This window comes from Bombina bombina, chromosome 7 (genome assembly GCF_027579735.1).
Source record: "Bombina bombina isolate aBomBom1 chromosome 7, aBomBom1.pri, whole genome shotgun sequence".
Taxonomy (NCBI): Eukaryota; Metazoa; Chordata; class Amphibia; order Anura; family Bombinatoridae; genus Bombina; species Bombina bombina.
Window position 1 is genome coordinate 349086550 of NC_069505.1, and position 13992 is coordinate 349100541.

General features: G+C 43.3%; 1 protein-coding gene across 1 annotated transcript in view; it reads left to right on the plus strand.

Annotated features, from left to right (window-relative positions):
• STAB1 (stabilin 1) overlaps nucleotides 1-13992 on the plus strand; it is a 1127460-nt gene that overhangs the window by 77843 nt on the left and 1035625 nt on the right. The window lies entirely within an intron of this gene.

Here is a 13992-nt window from a genome sequence, read left to right on the forward strand (position 1 = left end):
ACATTCGAATGTATCCGAATTTGAATTGATCCGAAACAAAATTCGAAAAAATCCAAATCGGTCCAAAACTACTGAACCGCTGCGCACATGTCTAGGTTATACATGTTTTTTTACTTTTTTTTCTTTTGTTTCATGTTTTTTTTTTTGCATTTCTTTTTTCTCTAGTAAGGTGTTTCCAGTCCACGGATCATCCATTACTTATGGGATATTCTCACTCCCAACAGGAAGTTGCAAGAGGACCCACAGCAAAGCTGTTATATAGCTCCTCCCCTCACTACCATATCCAGTAATTCTCTTGCAACTCTCAACGCGCAGGGAGGTTGTTAGAGGAAAGTGGTGAAAAATAGTTAGTTTATTTCTTCAATCAAAAGTTTGTTATTTTAAATAGTACCGGAGTTGTGCTATTGTTTCTCAGGCAGAGCTAGAAGAAGAATTTGCCTGAGTTTTTCTATGATCTTAGCAGGATGTAACTAAGATCCATTGCTGTTCTCATACATGTCTGAAGAGTGACTTCAGGGGGAGAATGGCGTGCAGTTTATTCTGCTATCAGGTATGTGCAGTTATGATGTTTTTCTAGGATTGGAAATGCTAGAAAATGCTGCTGATTCCTGATAAATGTAAGTTAAGCCTGAATACAGTGATTTAATAACGACTAGTATCATGCTTATTCCCAGGGGTAATACCCTTATAGAAAATGCTATATAAAATGTTTGCTGGCATGTTTAATCGTTTTTTATATATGCTTGGTGATAAAACCTATTGGGGCCTAATTTTTTTCCACATGGCTGGCTGTATTTTTGCCTAGAAACAGTTTCCTGAGGCTTTCCACTGCTGTAATATGAGTGGGAGGGGCCTATTTTAGCGCTTTTTTGCGCAGTTATAATTACAGACTGAGACATCCAGTTTTCCTCAAGGGTCCCCTGCATGCTACAGGACATCTCTAAAGAGCCTAAAAACGTTTATTGGGGAAGGTAGGAGCCACAGTAAAGCTGTGGCATTTTGCTGGGACTGTTAAAAAACGTCTATGTCGTTTTTTTGATCAGTTTTTTGAACTAAGGGGTTAATCATCCATTTGCAAGTGGGTGCAATGCTCTGTTAGCCTATTACATACACTGTAAAAATTTCGTTTGTGTAACTGCCTTTTTTCACTGTTTTTCAAATTTTGACTAAATTTGTTTCTCTTAAAGGCACAGTACTGTTTTTTATATTTGCTTGTTAACTTGAATTAAAGTGTTTTCCAAGCTTGCTAGTCTCATTGCTAGTCTGTATAAACATGTCTGACATAGAGGAAACTCTTTGTTCATTATGTTTAAAGGCCATGGTGGAACCCCCTCTCAGAATGTGTACCGATTGTACTGACTTCACTCTAAGTAAAAAAGATCATATTATGTCTTTAAAAATTTTATCACCAGAGGAATCTAGCGAGGGGGAAGTTATGCCGACTAACTCTCCCCACGTGTCAGATTCTTTGACTCCCGCTCAAGGGACTCACGCTGAAATGGCGCCAAGTACATCAAGGGCACCTATAGCGTTTACTTTACAAGACATGGCGGCAGTCATGGATAATACACTGTCAGCGGTATTAGCCAGACTACCTGAATTTAGAGGTAAGCAAGATAGCTCTGGGGTTAGACGAAATGCAGAGCATACTGACGCTTTAAGAACCATGTCTGATACTGCCTCACAATATGCTGAAGCTGAAGAAGGGGAACTTCAGTCTGTGGGTGATGCTTCTGATTCAGGGAGAATCCCTGATTCTGAGATTTCTACATTTAAATTTAAGCTTGAACACCTCCGCGTGCTACTTAAAGAGGTTTTAGCTGCTCTGAATGACTGTGACACAATTGCAGTGCCAGAGAAATTGTGTAGACTGGATAAATACTATGCAGTGCCGGTGTGTACTGATGTTTTTCCAATACCTAAAAGGTTTACAGAAATTATTTCTAAGGAATGGGATAGGCCAGGTGTGCCGTTCTCTCCACCTCCTATTTTTAGAAAAATGTTTCCTATAGACCCCACCACACGGGACTTATGGCAGACAGTCCCTAAGGTGGAGGAGCAGTTTCTACTTTAGCAAAGCGTACCACTATCCCTGTCGAGGACAGTTGTGCTTTTTTAGATCCAATGGATAAAAAATTGGAAGGTTACCTTAAGAAAATATTTTGTCAACAAGGTTTTATCCTTCAGCCCCTTGCATGCATTGCCCCTGTCACTGCTGCTGCGGCGTTCTGGTTTGAGTCTCTGGAAGAGGCCTTACAGGTAGCGACTCCATTGGATGACATACTTGACAAGCTTAGGGCACTTAAGCTAGCCAATTCTTTTGTTTCTGATGCCATTGTTCATTTAACTAAACTAACGGCTAAGAATTCTGGTTTTGCTATAGAAGCGCGCAGAGCGCTATGGCTCAAATCATGGTCAGCTGATGTGACTTCAAAGTCTAAGCTGCTTAACATTCCCTTCAAGGGGCAGACCTTATTCGGGCCAGGTTTGAAGGAGATTATTGCTGATATCACTGGAGGTAAAGGTCACACCCTTCCTCGGGATCCCTGGGCGTTGGAAATTATATCCCAGGGGTATCTTCTGGACTTCAAAGCTTCTCCCCACATAGGGAGATTTCACCTTTCACAGTTATCTGCAAACCAGATAAAGAGAGAGGCATTCTTACACTGTGTACGAGACCTCCTAATTATGGGAGTGATCCATCCAGTTCCAAAAGAGGAACAAGGACAGGGTTTTTACTCAAATCTGTTTGTGGTTCCCAAGAAAGAGGGAACATTCAGACCAATTTTGGATCTAAAGATCTTAAACAAATTCCTAAGAGTTCCATTATTCAAGATGGAAACTATTCGTACCATCCTACTCATGATCCAGGAGGGTCAATATATGACTACAGTGGATCTAAAGGATGCTTACCTTCACATTCCGATACACAAAGATCATCATCGGTTTCTCAGGTTTGCCTTTCTAGACAGGCATTACCAGTTTGTAGCTCTTCCCTTCGGGTTGGCTACAGCCCCAAGAATCTTCACGAAGGTTCTAGGGTCCCTTCTGGCGGTCCTCAGGCCGCGGGGCATAGCAGTAGCCCCTTATTTAGACGATATCCTGATACAGGCGTCAAACTTTCAAATTGCCAAGTCTCATATGGACGTAGTACTGGCATTTCTGAGATCACATGGGTGGAAGGTGAACGAGGAAAAGAGTTCTCTATCCCCACTCACAAGAGTTTCCTTTCTAGGGACTCTGATAGATTCTGTAGAGATGAAAATTTACCTGACGGAGTCCAGGTTATCAAAACTTCTAAATTCCTGCCGGATTCTTCATTCCATTCTGCGACCTTCGGTGGCTCAGTGTATGGAAGTAATCGGCTTAATGGTAGCGGCAATGGACATAGTGCCGTTTGCACGCTTACATCTCAGACCGCTGCAACTATGCATGCTCAGTCAGTGGGATGGGGATTACACAGATTTGTCCCCTCAACTGAATCTGGACCAAGAGACCAGGGATTCTCTGCTCTGGTGGCTATCTCGGGTCCATCTGTCCAAAGGTATGACCTTTCGCAGGCCAGAATGGACAATTGTAACAACAGATGCCAGCCTTCTAGGTTGGGGTGCAGTCTGGAACTCCCTGAAGGCTCAGGGATCGTGGACTCAGGAGGAGTCTCTCCTTCCAATAAATATTCTGGAACTAAGAGCGATATTCAATGCTCTTCAGGCTTGGCCTCAGTTAGCGTCTCTGAGGTACATCAGATTTCAGTCGGACAACATCATGACTGTGGCTTACATCAACCATCAAGGGGGAACAAGAAGTTTCCAAGCGATGTTAGAAGTCTCAAAGATAATTCGTTGGGCAGAGATTCACTCCTGCCACCTATCAGCTATCCATATTCCAGGTGTGGAGAACTGGGAGGCGGATTTTCTAAGTCGACAGACTTTTCATCCGGGGGAGTGGGAACTCCATCCGGAGGTGTTTGCACAAGTGATTCATCGCTGGGGCAAACCAGAACTGGATCTCATGGCGTCTCGACAGAACACCAAGCTTCCTTGTTACAGATCCAGGTCCAGGGACCCCAGGGCGACTCTGATAGATGCTCTGGCAGCGCCCTGGTCTTTCAAAGTGGCTTATGTGTTTCCACCGTTTCCTCTGCTCCCTCGACTGATTGCCAAGATCAAGCAGGAGAGAGCATCTGTGATTTTAATAGCGCCTGCGTGGCCACGCAGGACCTGGTATGCAGATCTAGTGGACATGTCATCCTTTCCACCATGGACTCTGCCCCTAAGACAGGACCTTCTACTTCAGGGTCCTTTCCACCATCCAAATCTAATTTCTCTGAGACTGACTGCATGGAGATTGAACGCTTGATTTCATCAAAGCGTGGCTTCTCCGAGTCGGTCATTGATACCTTAATACAGGCACGAAAGCCTGTCACCAGGAAAATTTACCATAAAATATGGCGTAAATATCTTTATTGGTGTGAATCCAAGGGTTACTCGTGGAGTAAGGTCAGGATTCCTAGGATATTATCTTTTCTCCAAGAAGGCTTGGAAAAAGGTTTGTCAGCTAGTTCCTTAAAGGGACAGATTTCTGCTCTGTCTATTCTTTTACACAAACGTCTGGCAGATGTTCTAGACATTCAGGCATTTTGTCAGGCTTTGGTCCGAATCAAGCCTGTGTTCAAACCTGTTGCTCCACCATGGAGCTTAAACTTGGTTCTTAAGGTTCTTCAAGGAGTTCCGTTTGAACCTCTTCATTCCATAGATATAAAACTTTTATCCTGGAAAGTTCTTTTTTTGGTAGCTATTTCCTCGGCTCGTAGAGTCTCCGAATTATCTGCCTTACAATGTGATTCTCCTTATCTGATTTTTCATTCTGATAAGGTAGTCCTGCGTACCAAACCTGGGTTTTTACCTAAGGTGGTATCTAACAAGAATATCAATCAAGAGATTGTTGTTCCATCCTTGTGTCCTAATCCTTCTTCAAAGAAGGAACGTCTATTACACAATTTGGACGTAGTTCGTGCTTTAAAGTTTTACTTACAAGCTACTAAGGATTTTCGACAAACATCTGCTTTGTTTGTTGTTTACTCACTCTGGTCAGAGGAGAGGTCAAAAGGCTTCGACAACCTCTCTTTCTTTTTGGCTAAGAAGCATAATACGCTTAGCCTATGAGACTGCTGGACAGCAGCCCCCTGAAAGAATTACAGCTCATTCTACTAGAGCTGTGGCTTCCACTTGGGCCTTTAAAAATGAGGCAAAACAGATTTGCAAGGCGGCGACTTGGTCTTCGCTTCATACTTTTTCAAAATTCTACAAATTTGATACTTTTGCTTCTTCGGAGGCTATTTTTGGGAGAAAGGTTTTACAGGCAGTGGTACCTTCCGTTTAAGTGCCTGCCTTGTCCCTCCCTTCATCCAATTACTTTAGCTTTGGTATTGGTATCCCATAAGTAATGGATGATCCGTGGACTGGATACACCTTACTAGAGAAAACACAATTTATGCTTACCTGATAAATGTATTTCTCTAGTGGTGTATCCAGTCCACGGCCTGCCCTGTCATTTTAAGGCAGGTTATTTTTAAATTTAAACTACAGTCACCACTGTGCCCTATGGTTTCTCCTTTCTCTGCTTGTTTTCGGTCGAATGACTGGATATGGTAGTGAGGGGAGGAGCTATATAACAGCTTTGCTGTGGGTCCTCTTGCAACTTCCTGTTGGGAGTGAGAATATCCCATAAGTAATGGATGATCCGTGGACTGGATACACCACTAGAGAAATACATTTATCAGGTAAGCATAAATTGTGTTTTTTATCATTGACATACATATATATGAAAACGGAATACATGTATAATACAAACAGTATAACTAGTTCACAGCTGCATTCCTTTCTTGTGGGAAATACTGAACCTGGCCACCAGGAGAAGGCAAAGACACCCCAGCCAAAGGCTTAAATACCTCCCCCACTTCCTCATAACCTCAGTCATTCTTTGCCTTTCGTCACAGGAGGTTGGCAGAGAAGTGTCAGAAGATTTCAGAGTAGTCTCTTATGGAGGGTAGTACTCTTTGAGATGGGACTGGTGTTTTAAGTAGTTCTGTCAGCCTCTCAGTGAGAGCATGGATTAAAGTTAGAGTCCAGAGATGTAGGGAGAGTCTTTCTGCAAAACCATCCGACTCATTTTAACAGCTCCATAAGCAATCAGCGTTGACGAGTTTTGCTGCCTGCTTACTTCACTCAAGTCCATGTCAGAAGCAATGCTACTATCTGTCAAACTTGAAGGACCATATTACTGTTCCACGGCGTAGATTCTGGTAAGATTGTTTCATATTTTATACATGTATGATAACACAAGAAGACAGGGTCACGGTGTGATTCCTTTTATCTGTATAGAATCAAGGGTTAATATCTCCTGAGGGGGATTATTAAACAGTGGGGAATAATCTTATATGTTTATTTGATTTTATGCTGCTTTTATGTGTGAGATGTTATGGGCTCATAGGCTGTTATGGAATATACAGGTTTCACTTTCACTTTGAGAGCTGTATAGCTTACAAGTTTGGCACGCTTTTTCTCATAGCAGGCACGGTCCTGCATTGTGCACCATGTGGTTCATTCACTTTTTCCTGACCGGGTGTCTATCAGAGAGGAGTCATAATTCTCTGTACTGTCTGGGTCATGGAAGATGGTAAATGCCCCAGCCATTGGGGTATATGGGTGCCGTTTTTGTGAATAAAATAAGATTGTTTTATTTCTATAGTTCTCAGGTTATTGCACTAGCGATGGAGGATTCTGTTACTTTAGAGGGTACTCCCTCTTTTCCTAAAGAGTAAGGGCCTTTTTTTCACCAGACGTTACTGTGCAGTTCAGACGGCGGTATCTGCGGCCTTTAATGCTTTACCTCGCCCTGCTAAGCGCAAGCAAAGGTTACATATTGCACTCGTTTCCAGAGTACATCAGATAATTTATTGGATTTAACTGATAGGGTTATCCGAGGACAAAGTTCTTTCTGAGACTTCAGAGTATGAACATTCTGGGTCGGAGTCTGCTGCCTCTAAACCTCCGGCTGCGGAGGAACCAGACTTTAGTTTTAGGAATGTGTGCTTTATTCTAAAGGAAGTTTTTGGCAAAATCAGAGGTTCCAGAGGCCAAATTGCTTGATGAACCTTTGATTCCTAAATTGGATAGAGTTTGAGGACAGGGTGGTACCTTATCCTTCCCTGCTCCTGTTAGATGGCGAACATTATTAAGAATGAATGGGACAGGATTGGATTCCTTTTTCCCCTCTTCTCCTTTTAACAAATTGTTCCCGGTCCTGAACTCTCTATGGAGTTGTGAGGTTCCGTCCCTAAAAGGGGATGGCGCTATATTTACCTTTGCTAAACGTACTACTATCCCGCTTGAGGATAGCTCTTCGTTTAAAGAGCCCATGGATAAAAGATGGAAACTCTGTTGAGAAGGATGTTTTGACATAAGGGATATTTGTTTTTCAACCGGCAGTGGCTTTTGCCGCGGTTGCTGGAGCAGTTATCTACTGGTGTGACTCCTTACGGGATTTGATCGAGGTGGAGGGTCCCCTCAACGTTATTCAGGAAAGAATTAAGACCTTGAGGGTTGCTACGTCTTTTATCTGTGATGCTATTATGCAGATTATTCGTCTGAATGCTACAGCTTCAGCTTTTTCTGTTCAGGCCCATCGGGCTTTGGCTGAAGTCATGGTCTGCGGATACGACTTCTAAGTCTAGACTTCTTTCCCTCCGCATTAAGGGAATGATTTTGTTTGGTCCAGGCCTGGACTCAATTATCTACACGGTCACCGGGGTCAAGGGTTGCCCTCCTACCGCAAGAGAATATGAACTAGTCTAAGGGACCATTTTCGTTCTTTTCATTCTGATGAAGCCCATGTCAGCAGTCCTCCGCTTAGCCAGAGCAAAACAAGAGCTTTTGGATGCCGGCTCAATCCTGGAATAAATCCAAGCAGAGCAAGAAGCCCGCTTAGTCTAAGTCGGCATGAATGGGTGGTCCCTGGTCCTCTTCTGGATCGTGTAGGGGGCAGACTGTCGCTCTTTTCAGTTGCTCGGTTCAGGGACGTGCAGGATCCATGGGTCCTCAAGGTCATAGCTCAGGGTTACAAGATAGGTTTCAAGTCTTAGCCACACAAGGGCAGATTCCTCCTCTCTCTCTTGTCTTCCTGACCAGCGAGGAGGGAAGCCTTTCTGGGGTGCGTACGGGATCTGTCCTCTTAGGAGTTATTATCCCGGTGCCTATCGCAGTGAGAGGTTTGGGATACTATTCAAACCTTTTTGTGGTCCCAAAGAAGGAGGGAACTTTCCGTTCGATTCCCCTTGTTCGAGAAGGGCAGTTCATGACCACGATAGATCTAAAGGATGCTCCCTTCACGTACCAATCCTCAAGGACCACTTCCAGTTCCTAAGGTTTGCGTTCCTGGACCAGCACTTCCAGTTTATTGCACTTCCGTTTGGTCTAGCTATGGCTCCAAGAATTTTTTTTCTAAGAGTGGATTATTCGGAATCTCTCCTCTGTCTTCTTCGATCCCATGGATGGAAGACAATTATAGAGAGAGTTCTCTTTTATCAAGTACCATAGTAGAATTCACAGGTACTATAATAGAATGAGAATATTTCTAATAGACCAGAGACGTTGCAAGCTAGCTTCAACATGTTTTGCCCTCCAGCTCTCCTTAAGGCCTTCTGTGGATCGGTGTATGGAGGTGATTGGTCTCATGGTGTCCAGCATGGACATCATTTCCTGTGCCAGGTTTCACCTCAGACTGTTGCAACTGCGCATGCTGAAGCAGTGGAATGGCGATCATTCAGATCTGTCTCAACAGATTTCTCTGGACAACCGATTGAGAGAATCGCTCTCTTGGTGTTTTTGTCCGGGTCACTTGTCCCGAGGGACGTCCGTCTTGAGACCATCCTGGGTGATTGTGACTACGGTTGTGAGTCTGTCAGGATGGGGAGCTGTTTGGGGTGCCAGGAAGGCACAGGGCCTATGGACTCAGGAGGAAAGCTCCCTCCCGTTCTCATTTTGGATCTTCATGCAATATACAATGCTCTGAAGGCTTGGCCTCTGCTGGGTTTGCCCCAGTTTATCAGATTCCAATCAGACAATATAACCTTGGTGGCTTACATCAACCATCAGGGGGGAACGAGAAGCTCCCTAGCTATGAGGGAAGTATCTTGGATTCTGTAGTGGGCGGAGACCCACATTTGTTCGCTGTCAGCGATCCACATTCCGGGTGTGGACAACTGGGAAGCGGATTTCCTCAGCAGACAATACTTTCATCCGGGGGAATGGTCTCTCCATCCCGAGTGTTTGTGGAGATTTGCAACAGGAAGATCTTATGACGTCTCATTACCAAGCTACCCAGATATGGGTCGAGGTACAGGGATCCTCAGGCGGAGCTAACAGATGCATTAGAGGAGGTTCAATCTAATTTATCTTTTCTGGCTGTTACCACTACTTCCTAATGTAGTGGCTCGAATCAAGCAGGCGTCAGTGATACTGATTGCTCCGTCTTGGCCGCAAAGAATATGGTTCGCGGATCTAGTGGGGATGTCCTCATCTCCTCCGTGGAAGTTACCTTGTCGCAGGGATCTGCTGACCAAGGTCTCTTTGTTCATCAATGTCTAGATTCTCTGAGGCTGACTGTGTGGAGATTGAACGCTTAATCCTAGCCAAGAGAGGGTTTTCTGAGAGAGTTATTTTTTCTCTCATTCAAGCTTGTAAGCTGGTTGCTCATCACATCTATCATAAGGTGTGGAGGACCTACTTATTCTGTTCTCCAGGATAAACTGGAGAAGGGCTTTTCTGCAAGTCCCCTGAAGGTACTGGTTTTGGCCCTGTCTGTGGTACTGCACAAGAGGTTCGCTGAGGTTCCAGATGTACGGTCATTTGTTAAGGCTCTGCTAGGTTCAGACCTGTGTTTAGATCTAATGCTCTTTTTTGGAGTTTACATCTTGGAGGAAAAAAAAATAAACAAGGACTTTTTAAAGGGATATTAAAAACTTTGAGATGGTAATATAAAATGATAAATCATAAATATAAAAAAAAAACTCTGCAATATTCTTTCATTATTTATTTTGTCTCTTTTTTTTTCTGTAATTCCATCCTGAAATTGTAAGCTTTTCAGTTCCTGTTAGAAGTGGAAGTGCAGAGTACTGTTATATTCCAAACAGCCATTGGCTGCACACCCTAGGGACCTATTTGTATCTGTCTTTAATTGGCCACAGCAGAGAAAGTAACCTAAATTACAACATGGCAGCTCCCATTGTTTTATAGACACTAAAACTTTGCGCTTATTTTGTCAATTTTTAAACTGCTAATGCAACTTAAAAAAAAACATCTACATGTTATTCACAGACTAAATTTTTCTTTGAATGCATTATTCTATCTAGCATTTATTTAGTGTTTAATGTCCCTTTAACAGAATCATGAACTTTGTTTTACATTATGATTAAATCTGTATGGGCTTGCCATTAAAATAGCTTTTATAGATTAAATTAATCTTTAGGAGCCTTTGGCTTGAAGATAACAAGACATTGTATAAGTCATAGTCACAAGCGATCCACGGTCTGTCTCCTACTGTTTATTTAAGATAATTATTACAATAAAGTTAATTTAGCCTTATAAATCTGGAATTAACAACACTGGGGTAAAATATGTTGTTGTGAAGTAGATTCACAAATTATTAATATCAATTACAATTAGGGTTATGGCTAGGGTTGGCACCTTTTATGGAAAACATTTCCGGCCATGCTCATTAGCAAAGATTTACACAAATAATTATATAGCAAAAAAAATCAAGAACTAAAGATGCTGGGACTGATTTTAAATTATTATTTGCTGAAAATAAGATTCCAACACACTTAGAAGTTTCATCATGATAGTTATGATTCCATAAGGCAAATCAAGCAGTTGCCTTAGGGCTCCTAAGCAGAGGGGCAAACAGTTGCACTGCAGTAGGGCACAAAATATATGTACAGTATATGTTTTTTATAAATATCAGGGTTTTTTATTTTCTGCTACTTCTTTTTAAAATCTTGGTGTATTTCCTTCTTAATATGAGGAGAGTCCACTGCATCATTCCTTACTGTTGGGAAATATTGAACCTGGCCACCAGGAGGAGGCAAAGACACCCCAGCCAAAGGCTTAAATACTGCCCCCACTTCCCTCATATCCCAGTCATCTTTGCCTTTCGTCACAGGAGGTTGGCAGAGAAGTGTCAGAAGATTCAAAATAGTTCCTTATGGAGGCTATCTACCCTTCGAAATGGGACTGGAGTTTTAAGTAGTCTTGTCAGCCTCTCAGTGAGAGCATTGATGAATGGTAGAGTCTGGAGTTGCAGGGAGAGTCTTTCTGCAAATGCATCCAGACTCGTATTAACAGCTCCTAATCAATCAGTGTTGACGAGTTTCACTGCCTGCTTCCATGACTCAAGTCCATGTCAGGAACGATGCTAGAAGACTATCAAACTTGAGAGGCTGTTTTTCTGTTCCATGGCATAGATTCCGGGAATATTGTTTCATTTTATATACATATGATAACGCAAGAAGACAGGGTCTTTTATCTGTGAGATGAGGCTCAGGCAGATTTTGGAAAGTACAGGGTTTTCACTTTTGTTTTGGGAGCTGGGCAGCCTGAAAGGCTTGCCGTGCTTTTTTACTAGTATAGCAGGGGCGGTCGTGCATTGTGCACCACGTGACCGGGTGTGATCACATTTATTTCCTCTTTCCTGACCATGCGGTTTTCCCGGAGAAGAAGCAGTTTCTCTGTTTGGTCTGGATCATAGGAGGTGGTGAGTGCCCCAGCCATTGGGGGTATAAAGATGCCGTTTTTTCTTAGTAATCAATAGTCTGCTTTGTTAGCGCAAGCTATGGAGGATTCTGATGCGTTAGAGGGTACTTCCTCTTTTCCTAAGTCTAATACCTGTCTATATTGTGAAGAGACCATGGTATACCCGCCTGCACAATTATGTTCCACATGCCTTGATAAAGAAATCATGTCGAAGAAAGTTAATATGTTTGATACCACTGAGCCGTCCACCTCTGAGGAGTCTCTGTCCCGTCAGGTGCACACCCTACAGTCATCTCCTAATACACATGCAGCTTCCCGTAGCTCTCCTAATCCTCCATCTGGAGGGGCCCTTTTTCCCGCCAGACTTTACTGAGCAGTTACAAACGGCAGTGTCTGCGGCCTTTTAGTGCTTTACCTCGCCTTGCTTAGCGCAAGCAAAAGGTCAAATATTGCTATCCTTCACAGGGGTTATCTACTAGCTTATTGTATTTATCTGATACAAGATTATCCGATGATGAAGGCTCCTCTGATACTTCAGAGGGTGCTCTTTCTGGGTTGGAATCTGCTGCCTCTAAGCCTACAGCTGCAGAGGAAACAGACTTTAGATTTAGGATTGAGCATTTACGCTTTCTGCTGAAGGAAGTTTTGTCTACGTTAGAGGTTCCAGAGCCCAAATTGCCTGAGGAACCTTTGATTCCTAAATTAGATAAAGTCTACGATGACAGGGTTGTACCACAAACTTTCCCGGTTCCCGTAAAGATGGCGAACATTATTAAGAAAAAATGGGAATGAATTAGTTCTTCATTTTCCCCTTCTTCTTCCTTTAAAAAATTGTTCCCGGTCCCGTACTCTCAGTTGGAGTTGTGGGGTTCCATCCCCAAGGTGGATGGCGCTATCTCCACGCTTGGTAAACGCACTACTATCCCGCTTGACGATAGTTCGTCTTTTAAGGAACCCATGGATAAGAAGATTGAAACTCTGTTAAGAAAGATGTTTCAACATACGGGATATTTGTTTCAACCGGCAGCGGCTGTTGCTTTGGTTGTTATGATGCAAATATGCAAATTATTCACCTGAATGCCAAGGCTTCAGGTTTTTCTGTTCGAGTCCATAGGTCACTCTGACTGAAGTCCTGGTCTGCAGACATGACTTCTAAGTCAAGACTTCTTTCCCTCCCATTTAAGAAAAAGATTCTATTTGGTCCAGGCCTGGACTCGATTATCTCCACGGTTACTGGAGGCAAAGGTGCCTTTTTACCGCAGGATAAGAAGGACAAGCCTAAGGGACAAGGTCCTAATTTTCGTTCCTTTCATTTGGATAAATCCCAATGTCAGCAGCCCTCCGCAAAACCAGAGCAATCCAAAGGGACTTGCAAGCCAGCTCAGTCCTGGAATAAATCCAAGCAGAGCAAGAAGCCCGCCGAGACAAAGTCGGCATGAATGGGCGGCCCCCGATCCAGCTCTGAATCTTGTAGGGGGCAGACTGTCGCTCTTTTTAGACGCTGGGTTTGGGGACGTGCAAGATCCGTGGGTCCTGGAGGTCATCTCTCAGGGATACAAGATAGGTTTCAAGTTTTATCCACCCAGGGGAAGATTCCTCCTCTCAAACGTGTCTTAAAGGCCAGAAAAGAGAGAAGCCTTTTTGGGGTGCATGAGGGATCTCTCCTCCCTAGGAGTCATTGTCCCTTTACCTCTTGCAGAAAGATGTCTGGGGTACTATTCAAACCTTTTTGTGGTCCCAAAGAAGGAGGGAACTTTCCGCCCGATTCTGGACTTAAAGTGCTTAAACAAATTCCTATCTGTCCCCTCGTTCAAGATGGAGATGATAAGGTACATCCTTCCCTTAATTCAGGAAGGACAGTTCATTACCACTATAGATCTGAAGGATGCTTACCTTCACGTTCCAATACACAAGGATCACTTCAAGTTCCTAAGCTTTGCGTTCCTGGACCAGCACTTCCAGTTTATTGCACTTCCGTTTGGTCTAGCTACTGCTCCAAGAGTTTTTACGAAGGTTCTATGGGCTCCGCTTGCAGTGGTCAGAACCAGAGGTATAGCAGTAGCACCATGCTTGGACGATATTCTGGTTCAAGCACCATCCTGTTGTATGGCAGAAGACCATTCGAGATATCTTCTGTTTCTTCTTCGATCTCATGGGTGGAAGATAAACTTTGAAAATAGTT